This window comes from Felis catus, chromosome B2, assembly GCF_018350175.1.
Source record: "Felis catus isolate Fca126 chromosome B2, F.catus_Fca126_mat1.0, whole genome shotgun sequence".
Classification (NCBI taxonomy): Eukaryota; Metazoa; Chordata; class Mammalia; order Carnivora; family Felidae; genus Felis; species Felis catus.
This window is the reverse complement of record NC_058372.1, coordinates 120,806,121-120,824,840: the sequence shown is the minus strand read 5'-3', so window position 1 is coordinate 120,824,840 and position 18,720 is coordinate 120,806,121. Positions and strand designations below refer to the sequence as shown.

General features: G+C 40.7%; 1 protein-coding gene and 1 long non-coding RNA gene across 4 annotated transcripts in view; one reads left to right on the top strand and one right to left on the bottom strand.

Moving 5' to 3' along the window:
* Nucleotides 1–18,720, top strand: part of SGK1 (serum/glucocorticoid regulated kinase 1) — a 113,379-nt gene that overhangs the window by 53,362 nt on the left and 41,297 nt on the right. The gene's annotated exons all lie outside the window — the stretch shown is intronic.
* LOC123385546 lies at nucleotides 1,405–17,799 on the bottom strand. 2 transcript variants are annotated; one of them, XR_006598309.1, is made up of 3 exons: nucleotides 16,760–17,799; nucleotides 11,925–12,059; nucleotides 1,405–5,633 (listed from the first exon to the last, which is right to left on the bottom strand). It is a non-coding gene; the product is annotated as an uncharacterized LOC123385546 (long non-coding RNA). The 2 variants fall into 2 exon arrangements; XR_006598310.1 differs by lacking the exon at nucleotides 11,925–12,059.

Below are 18,720 nucleotides of genomic sequence, written 5' to 3'. Positions count from 1 at the left end.
ATTTGAATAACCTTGGGATAAATTGAACCTAGGATAAATCCCCAGTGATAGAATTTGAAGATAATTATGGTTCTTGTCAAAATACTTATGAGACCGATTTAGAAAGAGTGGCGTCAATCCAGCATTATATGAACAAACCTATCCCACTAGTACATCATCCCTTGAAGGTAGTGGCATATTTTAATTTTTGTTAATTTAATTAAGTGAGACTTCAGCGATGTGACATGCTTTTCTTTGATTACCAAAAAATTAAGGAATTTCTCCATTTTAAAATTTATTGCTAGTAATTCAACATGGGAATTATTTCATTCAACCCTTGCCTCTTTATCTGTTGCAATTTTGTGTTAATTTTCATCAACTTAAATGAATTATTTTTACGTGGATACAAAGTCTCTTTTAATCCTACCTGTGGCAGATTTTTTCCCCCGTCTGAGCCTCGAGTATTATCTTCTCCAAAAGGTCTACTTTTTGTACTATGCGAACTTGATGTCTACGTTAGCTTGAAGCTAAAATATTCACACTCTTCCTTCAGAAGCCGTACTGAGCAAGGCCCTGTTGCCTCCAGAAGGGTTGCATGTGAGACAATGCCAGGTCTTAGCCAAGGATGGCTTTCTGTCTGTTCCATGTGCACATTTTGTAGCTGGCCAGACAGCTTGATAACCAGGGAGCTGGCTCCTCCTTTTCCAAGAGTACTTATGTGTTTGCAGCCCATGTTTCCAGGGTTCTTGGAACCAGGAGGCCACCTCCATCCAATTGAGAGCTCCTTTTCTCTCCCAGAGGCAAGGACCGAGGCTCTAGAGGGGAATTCTCTCAGGATCCAGGGCACCGAAGGAGGCAGCATGGACTCCAGGTCTCCCACTCTCCCCTCTAGGCACTGATCGAAGGACTGTTTATCCACAACTTGGCCCAGTCCTCTGCTGTGTTTAAAGATGTGATTCAAGTCACAAAAATTAAATTTGAGAGATGAAACTTTGGGGCAAAGTAAGTTGATGCCTGAACCCATGGCAGTCTTTCTTCGTTTGTATCACCCGAACTCTCCCATGAGTTACATCCTACTAGTATGCCTCTTTCCCCGGTGAGAAGTCTGGAAACGGATTAGGGAATCCAACTAGGCTGCATAGGACATAAAATATTCCAGGAAAGTTCCTCCCTGCCTTCTCCTGGAAATCTCTAGACAGTGCTTACACTTACCCTTGGGTTGGAGCATATTTTGTTGGCTCTTGTATGTAACCAAATCTTTCCTGCTTCTAATTAAACTTATTCCTTTTAGTATAGTCCTTCCCAGAAACCATATGGCTATTTTCCACTAAAATAATATCCCTTCGTAGTAGTAGTTTGGAGACTTTGAAAATGTTAAAAGAAGACTTTTTATAAACTACTAAAAACTTACAGGCAAGAGCAAAATTTAGGGAAATAAAGCAAAGTTTAATTGTATGCCATTTGATTTTTTGCCATTCTTTCTCTTTTTCCTCAAAGTCTGTGCTACATTTTCCTTGGATGACTTATTGAAATGATAGAATTTAATCTATTAAGGAGCATCCCTATAGTGTAAACAATGCCATCAAGAACAAATTAAACAAGAAATGAAGGATTTGGGGAAAGAGTTTATGACAATTTCTTAAAGCAGTGTGACAATTCTAAAATTTACCTTTGGGAGCCTGAAGACTCATCTTGTAAACAAAGAAAAAGGAAGTAAAAATGATCAATATCACCTTGATATTTCCTATTCGCAAAAGGTAAATTTCTCCTCGTCCATTCTGCTTACAGACAGCCGTGGATGAATACTTAAATGTGCCAAGACACGCATCTGTCCATGGTGTTTGGGATAAATAAGACATTTTATTTTCACTTGTCACTGATTTTAGAACCCCTTGTCTTTGTGAGCTAGTAAATAAGTCAATCTATTTCTAGGCAAGACTCTAGCAAAGCTCAATTTGGGTGACATCATCTCTTGAGAGAATCATGACAACCAGCCAAGTACACCGATATGATGAAAGTGACTCAGCTCTATTCCACAAGAAGATTAAACTTTTCTTATCGACCTTGAGTAGCAGACATTGGCCTAAGAACATATTAAAACTCCCTTTGAAGTCAAGCCAAACTCCACAGCTTGCTATCTATAATTTTAATTTACTTTTCCAGTGTCCATCAGCCTTGATAACTGTAAATACATAATTCTGTTCTCAAATCACTCCCCTCTTAGGCTGGTAGGTTGTTTTCCCTTTGAGGTGATTATAAAATGACCATTTCAGGAGATTCACCTACAGTTCTCTTTGAGGGAAAATGCAACCCTGGCTGGGTTGGATGAGTAGCAGATGGGTGGCTTCCTAGTTAAGTCATAGGGAGCAGGGGTTATAAGTCTTTGTAGATCAGAAAATGCTAAATGCGTTAATTTGGTGGTACCAAAGAAAAGGAAAGAAAAGTTAATGACCCTTGAGTTCTCTTTTTGGCTTACAATTGTGTGTATCAGCAGCACTGAGTTATTTTTTGAAAACCATCAGTCTGACACCAGCATGATGGCAGAACTTTCGGGTAGCAACCACCTATGCAAAATGGTGACGGGGACACCAGAATGCCAAATCCCCTCCTACAACATAGCCTTGGTTTGTTCTCTCAACTAGCGTTTGTCGAGAGTTTCTGTTATAGACCAGGCAGTTAGTATCCTGTGCAGTGTTTTCAGGAGAGGGGGGAAATACTGACAAGTAACCAGGCAGTTATAATCATTGGGATACATGACACCAGAGGGGAATGTATAGATTGCTCATAAGAGGGTCCCGTAGCTGACTACGTGGGGATCGATGAAGGCTTCCCAGCAGAACACTACTCTCAACTAAGAGGTGAAGAATGAGTAAATTAGTGAGGTAGGGAAGGATGGGGATAGGAAGCCAGGCAGATGGGACCAATAACCAAAAACCTGGAGGACTTAAGTAACACAGTAAAATTGAAACAAGGAAAATAAAACTGAACTGGAAAACAAGAGTCCAGGTCGCTAAGGCTTTTCGCAAGGCGTTTAAAATAATTTCCGTACTATCCTTGGGAAACAAAGATCCATTTACATGTTTCAATCACAACAAAGTGTTATCATAGGCATAAAGAATGGACAGGAGAGAGTCAAATTCCAGAAATTCTTTTGGAGATTCAGGGCCTAGGATTAAGGTTTATGGCTCTAACCCTGTTAAGGACAAATGTGCTTGAGATTGAATACAATCAGCTGGGTTCTTGTTTTGCAAAGAGAAACAAGGATTTCAGATTTGGGAAAGGGTGATATTAACCAAAGAGTTCTCGTTACTGATATGGGGGCAAAATGACTTAAAAAGGGGGTGTGAACTCAAGAGCAACCTTTGTGGTTCGCTAAGTTGGTCATTATTTAGTGACAAAAGAGAAAAGGTAGAATTAGCGTGTCGAACTGAGAAACTTCCACAAGGATGGTGGTTGTGGTGGAGCGGGGAATACAGAGAGAGAAGAAATGACCTGGGTGTGATACGAACAATCCCAGGCTATATACTCCATTTGGTGTTGGATGTGAGAAATCCAAAATCGTCTTGGAGAGGCAGAGCCTACTGCGATCAGCGTCCGGGAGTTCTCTCTGTTAGGGTGGCTTGTACAGGAGTAAGCAAACAGCTGTAAAAGGTGGGGGAGGACAGGTGTCTCTAAGGTGCTCCTGCTTCGGTGTCATCAGTCTCTGGGGAGATGACATTATTGGCCGCCCCTGTATCAATGTTGAGTGTGGTCTGAGCTACAATCTCCTGGCATCAAAGACTGGATTTGTGCGGATCTATTTATATTCTCTCACCTAATCTGGCCTAGACTAATAGAACAAATTTTCAATAGACTTGGAGGGTTAACCTAGCTGAGCTCCCGTGGGCTGGAACGAGGGGCCTTGGCCTTCAGCACAATGCTGCAATCAGCTACACTCATCAGACCCATAGCTTTCCATACACATGAGGGAAAAAAAAATAACAGAATTTGAAGAAATGGTTTTTTTTAAGTGAGTTTTAGTCCCTGAAGGATGCAAAAGTTCCAATTTTCTTTGTAAGTGAAATAATAACAGCTGTAAGAACTCGACTGTTTATCAAAGACGGAGGCAGAAGTCATAAGGCTTTATTGCATGGATTAAGTCTAAAAGCTGTATGTACTTTCATGAAGCCTCCTAATGGATTGGTAATGGTTATTATGGATGATAATATTTATTTAGACAAGTTAGAAATACCAAGTTCAAAAGACATTTAAAGCAAAAATGGCATAGACTATTTCACAAATGCACAGACTGAAATTATCTGTAATTTCAGTGAATGGCATAAATTGTATGACACAGAGTTGGCTCTGGCTTTCGTTTTCATGGTAAGGACAGCTTGTAAATCAGTGACATTGACTCATGGGTCTCAGGCACGGTGTGCATCAGTCAAGCACCTGCTTTCCCAATCCGTCAAGTTACATTCGTAACTGAACACAAGTAACAATATTAAACCGCAGTCATCCAAATTAATCTTTCAGTATGGAAAGGAGGTGCATGTTTAAGCTAATAGGGTTCATTTCCTCCTTGTGGTGTATCTCATGCACTGAATTCATAAAAATGGTGCCGTTTCTTTCTGCTGAATATCTCAGAGGTCAACGCTATTTTGGGTTCTGTGTTTGTGGCTTTGTGTGGGCCATATATAGGTAAATTTTACAAAAGGCCACAGCAGATGTGACTTTGAACTGAGGCCATGTGACAAGCAACAGCATGCTGCGTAACCTCACTTTGGGGAAATCCAAGCTTCGGAATGGCCACACAGGATGTTTCATCAAAAGAGGGATTTTCCCCTCTGCTCTGGGATGCACTGCTTCCTCCCCCTTCCTCAACTCTGCAGTGCACAAACATTCTCAAAGCGGCTAACAATTTGTCCTGTCATGGGTGACCGTACTGGGGGATGGGATGGTGGAGATAGAGAATGGGGCGGGGGGCGGTTAGTTCGAGCTCCGGGGTTTAAAAGGAACAGTAAGAACAAAGCTTTGAAATGTGCTGGTCAGCCCATCACATCTCTAGGCTTGCTACTTGATATTATCCAATATTTAAAAAAAAAATCACTGGCTCACAAATGCATCAAACATCATTTTGGAGTTCCCAGTTCAAAACCCTGTTCCAACCCATCAGTGTCTTTGAGTTCCCCTGTCTGTAAATGGATACTGATACAAACACTGAACAAGGTTGCTGTGAGGTTTAAATGAGAGAATGTATGGACATTTGCTGCTTCCCTCCTCCCCCAAACAGGTCTACACCATGAAATTATATGGTTCTGAAACACATGTAATGTGCCCATCTACTCCTTCCCTTTACCTTATAATTTGTATCCATTGGATACCATACTCACTAATCATAAGCCTATGTCCTATGTATTTTTGTTCAGCAAAAAGGCAGTTAAAAGAGGAAGAAGAGATCACAAAGCGAGTACATTATTGAATGAACTTGTGTCAGTGTAACTCCTATAGACAAATGAGCTCTTCATTAGTCAAGGTATTTTGTCAACTTATTTCCGGTCTCCGTTGTTACGTCAGTCTCTGAATCTCTTGAGCTAACCTCGTGAGGAAAATGGAAGAAAGATCTTCAAGTGTGCCTTTCTCTAGGGCAAAACTTTTGGGATTCTGTGTCTCACCTGTAAAGACAAAAATGGAATAGAGTATGAAAAACAGAAATGAAAGTTATCTATATATTGATGGACATCATCTTGAGCTTTCTGAGAATATCCCAGACAGTACAATTCCTTCATGCAGGGTTAATGAATAGTATAGATGAGAAAATTACTAGCGATTGAATTTCTTCAAGGACTGTACTTTAAAACTGTAAATTACCATGAAAATAGCAAGGCTATAACTTGGTAGGTAATGAATTTCCCCAGTTATAGTTTTTATAATATACTGTTAATATGCCTCCATTCAGGCAATTTCGAAGTGAAACTTAATCCTTAGTCTATTACAGAGGGCATATATTCTTTAGTATTCTCATAGGAATTCATTAGAATTGATTCTATGTTTCCTGCATCAGAAGGCAGAAGCTAAATCAGGAAATGTATTGGTGACAATGCTTTTAAGTGTTTTTTATTTGGAAGACATGAGGCTCTTGCTGAGGTTTTTCATCACGAGTTGAAATATCTATTCAGACTGCCACTGCATTCCAGTTCACAGTTGAGGACAGATTACTGTTGCGAATATATAAAAACCTGCAAATGTTTGAAGTCTTATAAAGCGGGGTTGGATACATTTCAGATGGTCCAAACAGCTCCGCTGTCGGCCCAGACCACCTGTTTTCCTCACGCGCGTTCCTTATTTCAAAATCTCATTTCGGCACCAACAGTCCATGCCGCCACGTTCCCCAAAGGGTCCTCCTGCTCAAACTCTGGGGTTCCTGACTACCAGCGCTGTGCAATCACTTCCTCTCACTCAGGACCTCCTCTGCTCTGTCCTTTTTCTCAGGCAGCAACACCATGACCCCCCTGGCTTCTCCTTTCCACAGCCTCCTCTCGGACATCCGTCGGCAAACTCCATTAGATCACTAAAGTTAACCTCAAAAGCCTCCCTCTGCCTTCTCGTCTTATTCTGTCAGATCGGAATACGTACCACATATTAAGCAGAGTTTGTTGGCCAAGTGCGTTTCGAAAAGGCCAGGTTAGACGTCTCAGAGACTTCATTTGGGCAATGTGCTCTGTGAACCCCCCCGCCTCCGAGGGAAGAGCCTGACCTTCCCCACATACACTGGATCCAACACCTTTTTTAAAGAAACATCTTCAGGAAAATGCTGCCTTACTTGAACTTTGGCTTTGCACTAAAGGTGACACATCTTCTCTGATGCCCTCAAGCATTAATGGCTCCTCCAGCCTCCTCTGTCTGGAGGCCAAGAGCTTGGCCGGCCGGCTCTAACTTACCCTTCAAGAACTTCACCGGCTCTCCTCAGCCAGGCCCTTCGTTGTCATCATCTACTGACCTCCAAGACGCTTCCGGCTCGTCTATAACCACTTTGGTGCCTGATGTAAGAATTTTCCTCTCTACTCCTTCACGAACATTCCCTCTGGGCAAATCCAACATTCACACTCACGATTCAGCTAGCGCTAACAACAATGATGGCACCAGTGATAACCAGCATGTCATTTCTGAATATCTACCGAACGCTGAGCACCTTAACACTCCACGTGCATTATTTCATCTCCACAACCATCTCCTCTCTCCCAGACTCTGCCATGCCCTTTTCCTACGTGATGCCCTCCAGGCATTGCCTTGCAAGGCGGCTTCTTGTCACGCGGGCATCATCAGTCTCTGCTGAAGCCGTACGTTGTACCAGACCTTTCTATAGTGTGCTTAATGCAGGGTGGACCCAACAAGCTGTGCATCGTGTGTAGGTAGCTTACAGCAAGGGTGACACTGGCTTCATTTGCTGGCAGGATTATTAAGCGCATTTGGAATCGTTTAGGAGGTCGTCTTTGGGTGCAGCTTCTGCCCAACTTCGGCTGTCATGCTCTCTCTCTCTCCTAGAGCCAGCGTCAAATGTTTGCTGTCATTTCTTCAGTAGTCCTTTCTCTGCGTGCCCAGCACGTATTCTATAAAATCACAAGCCGATGTGATGTGAGGATGGGAAGGGCCCACAAAATTCATACAGGCCAAGCCCTTCATTTTACAGATAAAGAGCTGAGGGCCTGGGGGAACCCGTAAACTGACACTGCCATCAGAAATTGCTAAAAGATCAGATAAAGATAACAGAATTTGCCTATTCCTTTCCAAACAGAGATTTCCTTCATTGACTATATCCTGGACTATGGTCTTATCTGCCAGGTTGTCATGGTTTTAGATCCAAAACTGTTCGTAAATACCCCGTGCACATATATTCCTCTGGATCATTCACTAACTGAGAAACTTACATGTTGTCAAAGGGAAGTAGGGCCGACTGCTTTTCACAGCAGCACAATGAAGCTCTTTCTGTGGGGTGGGACGCTTCGTTCAGATTTACTTTGCACCAGATGGCTGTCCCCCAAAGGCCCCAAATCTTCTGGGGTCATTAGGATTCCAGATGTTGCTGGCTACTGTCGATCTGGGGTGATGCGACTGCCCTTTTCTTCCCGCCAAGTATGTATTCAGCCATTAACACCGAATTCAGAAATGCTGGCTGGCATGCTTCTGATATATTTGATAACTTTCATTTTGGATTTTGGCCCTCCAAACAGGCATTATGCAGCACAGATACTTACTTAGGCTTTTAGCAATTAAAAACCATGCCGTGCGCATAGTGTGTCCTAGAACCATGTTGGTGAACACCTGAGACAATCTAATTCCTAGGTCCCACAGTTCCAAGGCGTCTCCCCCAGAGTTCCAAGGTGTCTCCTTTCTTAATGCATCGAACTTGTTCTGAATCCAATCATTCTCTTTGCGTTTTGCAAAATAATTCATTTCGTCTATTCATCAGTAGAACGTACTTTGATATGGGGGGGGGGGAGCGGTTTTACTTTAACGTGCTCCAGATTGGAGACCCTTATTAAGGCCGGTCTGCCTTATTTCCCAGCCGTGCTAATTAAAAGCACTAATTATTTCCATGTCAGAATCTCAGGACCATCCTTTGATGCATGAAAGTTTGAGGGAATTGAGAAAGAAAAACTGACTGATTTGGGGAATCATGGGATAAAATGAATATTCTTTAGTCTCCATTAAAAAAAAAAAAAAACGAACTTGCATGTCAATTCATTTGACTTGGGTCCCTACTTCTTTAGTTTCAGATCCGTTGTGGATTTCTGCCATGTGGGAAGGAGTCGCCGGAATCCCTTTCTTTATTTTGCAGTTAGTGTAATTAATGCTGAGAGGGAACTTACCTCACCCCTGATGTTAGCAGGCTTCTCAAAAGCAGTTTTCATACCTAATTCGTGTCATTTAGGAAGGAATTAATAATCCAGATTCCCAGGGTCCTCCCTGCATCTAAAGCCAGTGATTCTCGAAGACCTTATGGCCACTTTCCTAATTCGTAAATCACCCCATTTTCTTGCTCTCGTGAGAAATAATCCCGGTGTGCTTCGGCAGGAAGTAAGGTATTTACTTTTCTACGCAGAAGGTGGGAGAATGGAAGAACGATTATCTTTCCAGCTGGAAGGCAATCCTTTCCCAGAGATACATATAATCTCTTTGAAAAAATTCTAGACTCCAGAACAATCATACTCTAAAAAAAGAATTATTAGGTCACATAAACTGAGGGCACCGTCACACCGGGAAGTAAGATTTCTATTCACATTTTTAGGGGTGCAGAATTTTGTGTTATGTGAATTATTTACAGTCTACTTTTCTCAATGGCAAGTTTATTCTAATTGAAATCCTCTGAGACTGCAAGCCCATGGCTTACTAACTCCCTTCAGTAGATCTTTGCTCGAGAGAAGAGAATATTTTGGTGGCAAGCTATTTCAGTGGAGTCAGACTATGTAATAGGATAGAAAAAAACAAAGAGCTAGTAGAAAACAAAACAGTAGAAAAACACCTTCCTAAAATGTATATGTATATGTGTGTGTATATATATATTTATATATACATATATTTATATATATATATTTATATATATGTATGTAAGTGAAATTGGATTTATTTTATTAATATAAGACCAATGAAAATGATGTTGGGATGTGTAGGGAAACCGGAAATAGCACGAATACCTTCTACCTGTGGAGTTAATAGCCTCCTGACTTTTGAGAAGGGGAGAGTTGTAACTAAACAGGCAGTAAACCATCCTATCCTGAAATTAGTATAATCATCTCAAAAACCTTGAACATGAAGCGCGGAGAATAAAGCTATTTCTGATCACATTTGAGTCGCCGGCAAGCTCCCCCCAAATAATCATCTTTTACGGATTTTTTAAAATCACTTCTCTAAGGCTACTGATGAAAACAACAAACTCTGGGCATGAAGCGTAGAAGCAATTATGGGAAGAGAAAGTACCTAATAGTATGCGAAATGTGCTAGAACTGAGTCATATGTAAAAATTTTAAACTTTTTTACTCTAAAATTCTAGTTCCTGGAATCCCTCTTTTCTAACTGACTCACAATCTATTTTGGAAACAAACCTGGCGGTGCTACAACCCTTTTGCCAAAGATTAAAATCCGTCCAGAAAAGTCAGACACTCATGGAATAATTGGGTAATACTGACTGAGGACCCTCACACCCATGCAGCTCTGTGCTAACCACTGAGCATATGGCCGTCAGGTTGACGCTGACCTAAACTCTCCACGTTTCGAAGTTCTGTTTCCTGATGTGGTGTTTGGAAAAATGAATTTGTCAGAAATACCTAGATCACAGTTTAGGTGAGACACTTGATCTTGTTCTTTATTTAAAATATCTACTTTTGGGGCGCCTGGGTGGCTCAGTCGGTTAAGCATCCGACTTCGGCTCAGGTCATGATCTCACGGCTCGTGAGTTCGAGCCCCGCGTCAGGCTCTGTGCTGACAGCTCAGAGCCTGGAGCCTGTTTCAGATTCTGTGTCTCCCTCTCTCTCTGACCCTCCCCCGTTCATGCTCTGTCTCTCTCTGTCTCAAAAGTAAATAAACGTTAAAAAAAAAATCTACTTTTTTTTCCACTTCTAAGACTTCTCTACATTTTTTATAAGGAACTTTATCATTTTGAAGTAACGCCTTTATTGTCTTTTTTTTTCTGCAAAGAGTTTGGAGTTGTTTTCATCTTGATCTTACTTGCTTCTCCTTCTTTTGTTTACAATGGTCAGCTCATTTTGTTTCAGAGTTTACATTAACTTCGGGACTTTAAGAAGATTCTTTCCAGGGACCTGAACCATAGGCCTAGAAGGGACACGAGTGTATCCTTCACCTTTAGGCAAAGGCGCCCAAAGAATATTTTTCATAGCTCTAAAGAAGACTGCACAACATCCACCTGTGTGTCATTTTGACAACTGAATATTTTTACTCCGTCTAACCAAAGCCTTCACGCTTCAAATCTAGCCTGTTTTCCTTGTTTCGTACTCAAGGCAGATGGCCAACCATTTCCGAATAAAAAGCTCTCCACCAAACTCAAGGAATATATTCTGTTGGCATCTGGCTTTTCTTTAAGAAAATGAGTAACAACTCATTTACCTCTCCTCATTGGTCTTAATTTGCAACACTTGCATCATTTTGCTATCACTGTAGTTGTCTTCTAAATAATTTCCAAGTTCTCCAGTCATTAAACATGCACTCCAGGAGTTCAGAACAAACTAAGTTGGGATTACCTAAAAACTCCTTCACGTAATACTCTCAGTCTACATTTATTCATTTTTATATTGGTCCTTTTCAGTATGTTATTATTAAAAACATTTTTTTTTTGGCCTAGATTTGGATCTGTTTTTAATGCAACTGACTTGGTAGACATTTTGTAGAGTACACATTATATAGAAAGTCTATATAGAGTAGACATTTTAATGCAACACTAATACAGAAGTAAGATTTCTCCAAGATGTATTTATAGAAATTATAACCATAACTTTAAAAAAAAGTTTTATTGTATTTCTAGTTAATATTTTTTTCAAGTATTTTCCTCTACTTAATCTTGGATGAATTTTCTAATTCTGTTTTTCCAGTAAGTTCTAGCCAAAAAAAAAAAAAAAAAGAATCAAAATTAGCTGCATAATACCAGCACAATAACTATGCCAATTTAGTTTGGCATCCATGTGATTATGAACAAATTTAGAGCCTTTAGGAATATTTTGGGCTATTTCTGCATGAATTATATTTGAATCCCAAGTTTATTGTTTTCCTTTTCTTTTTTTCTTGGAGGGGGGTAGCGGGGTGGAAAGCAGCCTGAAAATTATTACAATATATGCAATTTGATCAATATGTCTAAAGATTTAGGCCTCCAGAAACAGTAACCTTGTCTGGCATATTCAGTAGCGGTCTTTGGGGAGTTTAACAAAGTACTGCCCGGGCACGTGTATTTCATTTACCTTGGGAGAAAAACCAGGTCCATGGGGAAAGTAGGCAATGGAAATAATGACTGAGGCCCAGAGGACTTAAAGGAAATCTTCATGCGGGAGCCTTGACACTCCCCGTTCCCTGTTCCTCAATGACACAAAATGAACCTGTCATAGATTAATATTAGAGAGTATTACCTCTGCACAAGTCTGAAGAAACTCAAGTACACTAAACTAGAATTGAAGACTCCAGGTAGAGTACACAGGCATTCAAGATTATCAACATTCTATGCTGAAAGATGCATGAGACTACAGCCTCAAAATGCACATCATATATATTGCATATGTATGCAAAATGCATGTCATATATATATTTATATAGTAATACTTTATATTAGGGCCTTTCCAATTGTTTCTCTCCATTTCCAAGATATGTTAGATAGATAGATAGAAAGACACGTAGGTAGGTAGATTTATAGATATCAATCAATGCTAGATAGTTTTCACATTATGAAGATAATATTAAAATATTATTAAAATTTCAGGAGACAGAAACAAAAGAGCAGCATCCATAAGGCCACTACAGGAAAACAATAAACATTGCTCCATGCATTGACTTGTCTATCCTTCTAGACACAACTGAAACACAATTTTGTATTGTGATTTCTTTTATTTAACATAACATGAGTAACATTTCTCCAGACTATTGGAAACACTTAAAAGGCACCGTGTGCACATTGACTGTGCTGTTCTTTAATCATTTTTTTTTATTAAATTTTAGGTTGCTTCCAGTGCGTTGTGATTATGAATAACGTTAAGAAGGCTTTGTGCACACAAATTTATGAATTATTTATTTAGGATAAATGACCTAACATGAGAAAATAAAAGTACTGAACACATTACAACTATTAAGGTATAGTAGCTTTCAGAAGACATTTAAAAATTAAGATACTAGGAGGGGCACCTGGGTGGCTCAGTTGGTTAAGTGTCTGATTTCAGCTCAGATCATGATCTCACCGGTCTGTGAGTTTGAGCCCTGCATCGACCTCTGTGCTGACAGCTCAGAGCCTGGAGCCTGCTTCAGATTTTGTACCTCCCTCTCTCTCTGCCCCTCCCCTGCTCATGCTCTTTCTCTCTCTCTCTAAAAAATAAACACTAAAATATTTTTTAAATAAAATACAAGGAGAAATCTATGAGAATAATACTAATTTTATGAAACACTGACAGCACTGAATATTGTTGTTTAAAAAATTAGTTCTATTTATTATTAGAAATGTTATTTTCTTTTAAAACATAAACATTCTAATCAAATACCGTCGATAATCCTATCCTTTTATGTGGGGAAAAGGGAAACACGTATTATTTAAAATACATTGGTAAGGCATTTTCCACTTAGGTTTTTAATGAGCAGCTTGGATTACTTAAGGAGTGGGGCGATAAATCAGTATACTGTCTTCGGTTATAACCTGCTTCAGTAACCTTGGGGGCAAATTTTCCATAGCATCAAGGGCTAAAGTCTAACTCATTTCGAGGAGAGTTATATAAACTGTTGTGTTCTGGGCTGTCGTCCTCCAGCCTTACTCAGCAGCCTTACTGCAAGGTCAAGTCCTGTTAATTATCATATCAAACTCTTAAAGCCCTGAACTAAATGCCCTTCTGTACATAGACTTTTTAGTGGTTTGAATTGGGGAACAAGGTGTTGATAATAGAAGTGTTGAGTGCAGGAAAGAAATTACAAAGATTCTAAGCAAGCCTTTTCCTTTCCCTCAAAAAAAAATTTTGTTAATGTTTATTTATTTTTGAGAGAGAGAGAGAGAGAGAGAGAGAGAGAGAGAGAGAGAGAGAATGTACAGGGAAGGGGCAGAGAGAGAGCAAGGGACAGAATCCAAACCAGGCTCCAGGCTCTGAGCTGTCAGCACAGAGCCCAATGCGGGGCTTGAACTCACGAACCGTGAGATCATGACCTGAGCGGAAGTCAGAAGCTCAACCCACTGAGCCACCCAGGCGCCCCTCCTTTCCTGACCCTGACCCTGAAGCCTCATTCGCACTATTCACCATGGACACAAAGCCCAGAGATGTAGGTGCAGGTACACACACACACACACACACACACACACACACACACACGCGCATGCAAAGAAACCATTGCAGACACACATTTGGGTATGTATGCATGGAAATTTCCTGGAAGAACCCACAAGAAACTGTTGGTGGTGGCTCCTGGGGCACTAGGGACAGATCTTTCTTTCCCTTCAAAAATCAATTTAGTTTAAAGACAATTACTCCCATGAAAGCTCTGAAAAGATATTTCTTCCATTTCCTTTAAGAAACTAAGCATATGTGACCAATATAAATGGAACTGGCACTTTTGTATGGTTACAGGGTAAACAGCACGGAATGATTTAGCAGATGTTTAAGTAATAGGCTGCTCAGATTCATTTTCCTTTATGCACTTGGGTGCTTCAGGCTTACTCTTGTTAGCTTAAAATACTCGGTGAAGAGTAAGGGAGGTGTAGGGACCAAGTCGAGGCATTAATAAGCATAGTGTGCGTGAGACAAAGCCTTGCCATAAATCTACCCATTGCCGCCCCACCCTCGGTATCTCTCTTCTGCAGCCCCAGTGATTTGTAGCAACCAGCCACAGCAGGTACAAGACGTGAACTTTCATTCGCTTTGTAAACATCACTTGGAACCCCCCTGGGGGACCTTGGGATACATTGAAAACAAGGTGACATAAGCAGTGACCTATCTATGCTTACGTAGGACACACTTCTGGTTTTGAGCAGAATTGAGCAGTAAGATATATACACACACATGTAAAACCACAGTTTATCATTCATTCATGTAACAAGTTACTTGGCTATGTAACTCCTATTGTGGGTGCTAGTATGCTGTTATGCTAAGGCACTGAAATTTAGTGAACACAGCCCCTTTTTCTACAGTGCTTAGAGCCTAGGAATATCTAAATTATAAATCATAAGCAGTAGAAAGGCTTTGCTTTATTCAGGAAGCATATGTTTTTGTACCTTTTCTATTCCCTCCCCTCTTTTTTATTTCTATTACCTTGAAATGGAGATTTTTTTCCCCTAAGTAATTTCTAATCATTGTTTTGTGAAAAAGTATCCTTTTATCATCTTTATTTTCCCACAACAAATACTTAAAACAGTAATATATTTTATACCGTCTGGAAAGAAAGTGAACAGTGATGGTAACAAGAACGAATTCCAGGCACGCCTGAGTGGCTTAGTCGGTTGAGTGTCCGACTTCGGCTCAGGTCATGATCTCATGGTTTATGGGTTCAAGCCCCCTACGTTGGGATCTGTGATGATGGCTCAGAGCCTGGAGCCTGCTTCAGATTCTATGTCTCCCTCTCTCTCTGCCCCTCCCCTGCTTGTGCTCTCTCTCTCTCTCTCTCTCAAAAATAAACAAACATTAAAAAAATAATAATAATGAATTCCAGGAGCACTTGGGTGGCTCAGTCTATGAAGCTGTCAGCACAGAGCCCACTTCAAATCCTCCGTCCCCCTCTCTCTGACCCTCCCCTGCTTGCAGTCTCCCAAAAACAAATAAATACTTTTTTAAAAATAGAATGAATTCCGTTCTTTCTTCTTTTTCAAACAGACCAAGGAGGCAGGAATAAGCCCTAAAATTAAAAAGACTAAATTCCAATTAACATTTCCAAATCAGATCTTATTAATAACTCATGCAGTGTTTGCAACCTAAGTCATTTGACTTTTAAGTCCTGAGTGGCATTATGATGTTGTGGTTAAAAGCCTGGGCTTGCTAGCTGCATTTACCTTTTCCAAGTTACCTTATCTCGGCATTTGTAAAATGGGCACAACGATAATAATCCCTTCCTCAGACGGATGTTGGGAGCACAAAGTGAGTTACGGTGGAGCACTATAACAGTATGCTTTTCATTTCTTCTCCTGCCCTAGAAGGCCGCCCTTGTTTTTCACCTTCTGAAGTTTTCCAGCACACACGTTTCTGGCCTGGCTGAGGGATGAGTCCCTTGCAGCAAGCCTGGGGTAGCTCCTGGACAGGTTTAAAGAGACATGCAGCCCAAGGTCAGGACCGGGAACGAGGGAGCAGGTGGGGAGGGCGGGGGAGGGGGCTGACTCTTGAGGACTGCCCCTGGGCCGGAGGACGTTGGGGCGAGGCAAGCAATCGCATTGCAAAGCTTTCCTACCATTTTTAAGTTGCCCCCCTTTTTGAAAATTCAACCTTCATTTGGTTGCTATAAACCTCTGTTTTCCAGAGTTTTCACACATTTGATTCTGACAGTGCCTGCTTGCTTTTTGAGGTTTCTGTCCAGGAGGGGATCTTGGAGGCAACTCCTCTGCCATTTTGCCAGGGTCACTTGTCTGAATAAGGTCTGAAAGGTTAACTTGTCCATATTTCCCCTCCTTCCGAAAAGGGACAGTAAGAGTGCCTAGAGGGTGTTCAGAGGATTAACTGAGTAATGAGATAATAAATATGCCTGGCCCGTAAAGACTCCATAGAAATATGATTAGTAATTACTTGCTGAAATACAGCGCGACTTTAAATGTCCGCTACTCTAGGTCTAGGAGGAACTGCAATGCCAGATTGCGGGGGCATTCGCTTCCATATTTTAAGACGGCTAAAGGTAGCTTCATCCGTTCCTCAGTAGCGGTCCTATATGCCTTTAAACATCTGCAATGTCTGTTTGATCCTTGACCGAACTCCGGATCCACAATTACGTTCCGTTAAGTATTATATGCTCTCTATACAGAATGATAAAAGAGAGACTCAATTCAAAAGGATTTTCTAGAGCCCACTGCAAAATAGGTAGAAAAGAAAAGGGAGACCGAAAGAAAAAACAAAAGTCAGCTGCATGTGGAAAATACCTGCGAGAAGAAACAGCTAACGCAGGATCTCGTTGGAACGTTCACAGGCTCACGTTGTTATTCTTCTTCCTTCCCAGCAGTTAGTCCTCTCAAGTGTTCTGGCTGGGATCAGAACCTGCACCTCTTAAAGCTGAAATTCAGTACCTGGTAAAACTATCCACTTCTCCACATGCTATATAGACGTTTTTCATCCCTTGGACATTTTCCCACTTATTTCTCCATGGGCCTAATGACCTACCCACTGAATACCAAGGACATGTGGGATAAAGAATCATCGTCGAGATGTATGATTAACTTGGCTAAATGCTAATACAGTTTTGCAGCGAAAACCTTCCATCTCTGCCTTTCAAAACTTTGTAAGAGATGTATTCACGGTGTTTTTGCTTACGCAAAACATGCATTTCATAATTGTCAGGTATTGTTTTTAACATGTGTTTCATATCAGATACAAGAAAGGTCAAATGAAATCTTACAAAAAAAAAAAAAATATTGCCTGGCTCTCCTATAAGTGAGTCTCCCAGCACATCTGGGAACCTCTGTAAAAAATTAACTCAACATTCTGGACTCTTGGGATGGCCAGATTATTAACTGGTTTTGCAGAAGCACTCTGTGAAAGCCAAGGCATATAAGAAATATTTTCAGACCTGTAGACTATTAAATACTGTGTAGTTAGCCCACTGCACGAGAAAAACAGCAGGTAGTTAAATGGAGGTATCTAGTTCCATTCACAGAGGGAAAAAGAAACCACGCCTTTGTTGGCAATTGCATTTGACAATTTAGACTCTGGCTAAAATGTTATTGGAAGATTGAATATCAGACTTTTTTATTAAAAGAAAATAAAACATTAAGAATTATAGCAAAGAGCAAATTATAATCACATTGGCCTTGAATCTGACGTAGCTTCTGTATAGGAAAGCAGTAGGAATATTTTTCCTAGAACCTCATATAAAACCCAGATCCAGGGGCCCCTGGGTGGCGCAGTCGGTTAAGCGTCCGACTTCAGCCAGGTCACGATCTCGCGGTCCGTGAGTTCGAGCCCCGCGTCAGGCTCTGAGCTGATGGCTCGGAGCCTGGAGCCTGTTTCCGATTCTGTGTCTCCCTCTCTCTCTGCCCCTCCCCCGTTCATGCTCTGTCTCTCTCTGTCCCAAAAATAAATAAATAAATAAACAAACAACAACAAAAAACAAAAAAAAAAAAACGTTGAAAACCCAGATCCAGATTTCTATTTTCGCCCCCTTTGTCAAATTCCCTTTTGGAGGTAAGCTTGAAGAGAAAAAATACTAAGAAATACATTGTCGTTTGCACTGAGAGATTATTCAAAACATTTCTCTCTCTCTCTCTCTCTCTCTCTTTCATTTTTATGATGCCAGGAATAAGTGTTTTTTCATCATTTAATTTAGGCTGGACATCATTCCTTATGTTATCCTTACGTACTGTGACCCTGAAATCACCATACTTAGTTTCTTCCCTGCACCCGGTGGATAAATACAACTGAATTCATGTTACTTCTGTTTGGCAGAGGTTGGTTTAAGCATGACAGAGATTCCTGGGCATACCCCAGTCCCCTTTCCCCTTGCATGGGGTCCTGGCACTGGTATTTATTTTTGAAGTTTCTCATTGTAATGTGTGGCCTTGACTGCGAACCACTGGAAAACAACACGTCTTAAATGGGAGAAAGAAAAATCTAGTTGTGGACTAGACACTGACTAGTTGTGGACAAATCCAAATGGTCTATTGAACTGAGACCGAATCCATGTACAGTGTTGAAGATTAGATTTTCTCAGCCACCTATTGTGTTATAGTCAGACATGATGGTCTGAACAATGAAAGTGGCCAATCATTAATAACTTTTTTCCAGCGAATATATTTGGTGGTAGCACAGTAAAGCTTAAACAATTGTCTACACCGTTATGCAAAGAAAAATAAATGGTTTGAATGGAATGTCAGGAGATAAACATCAG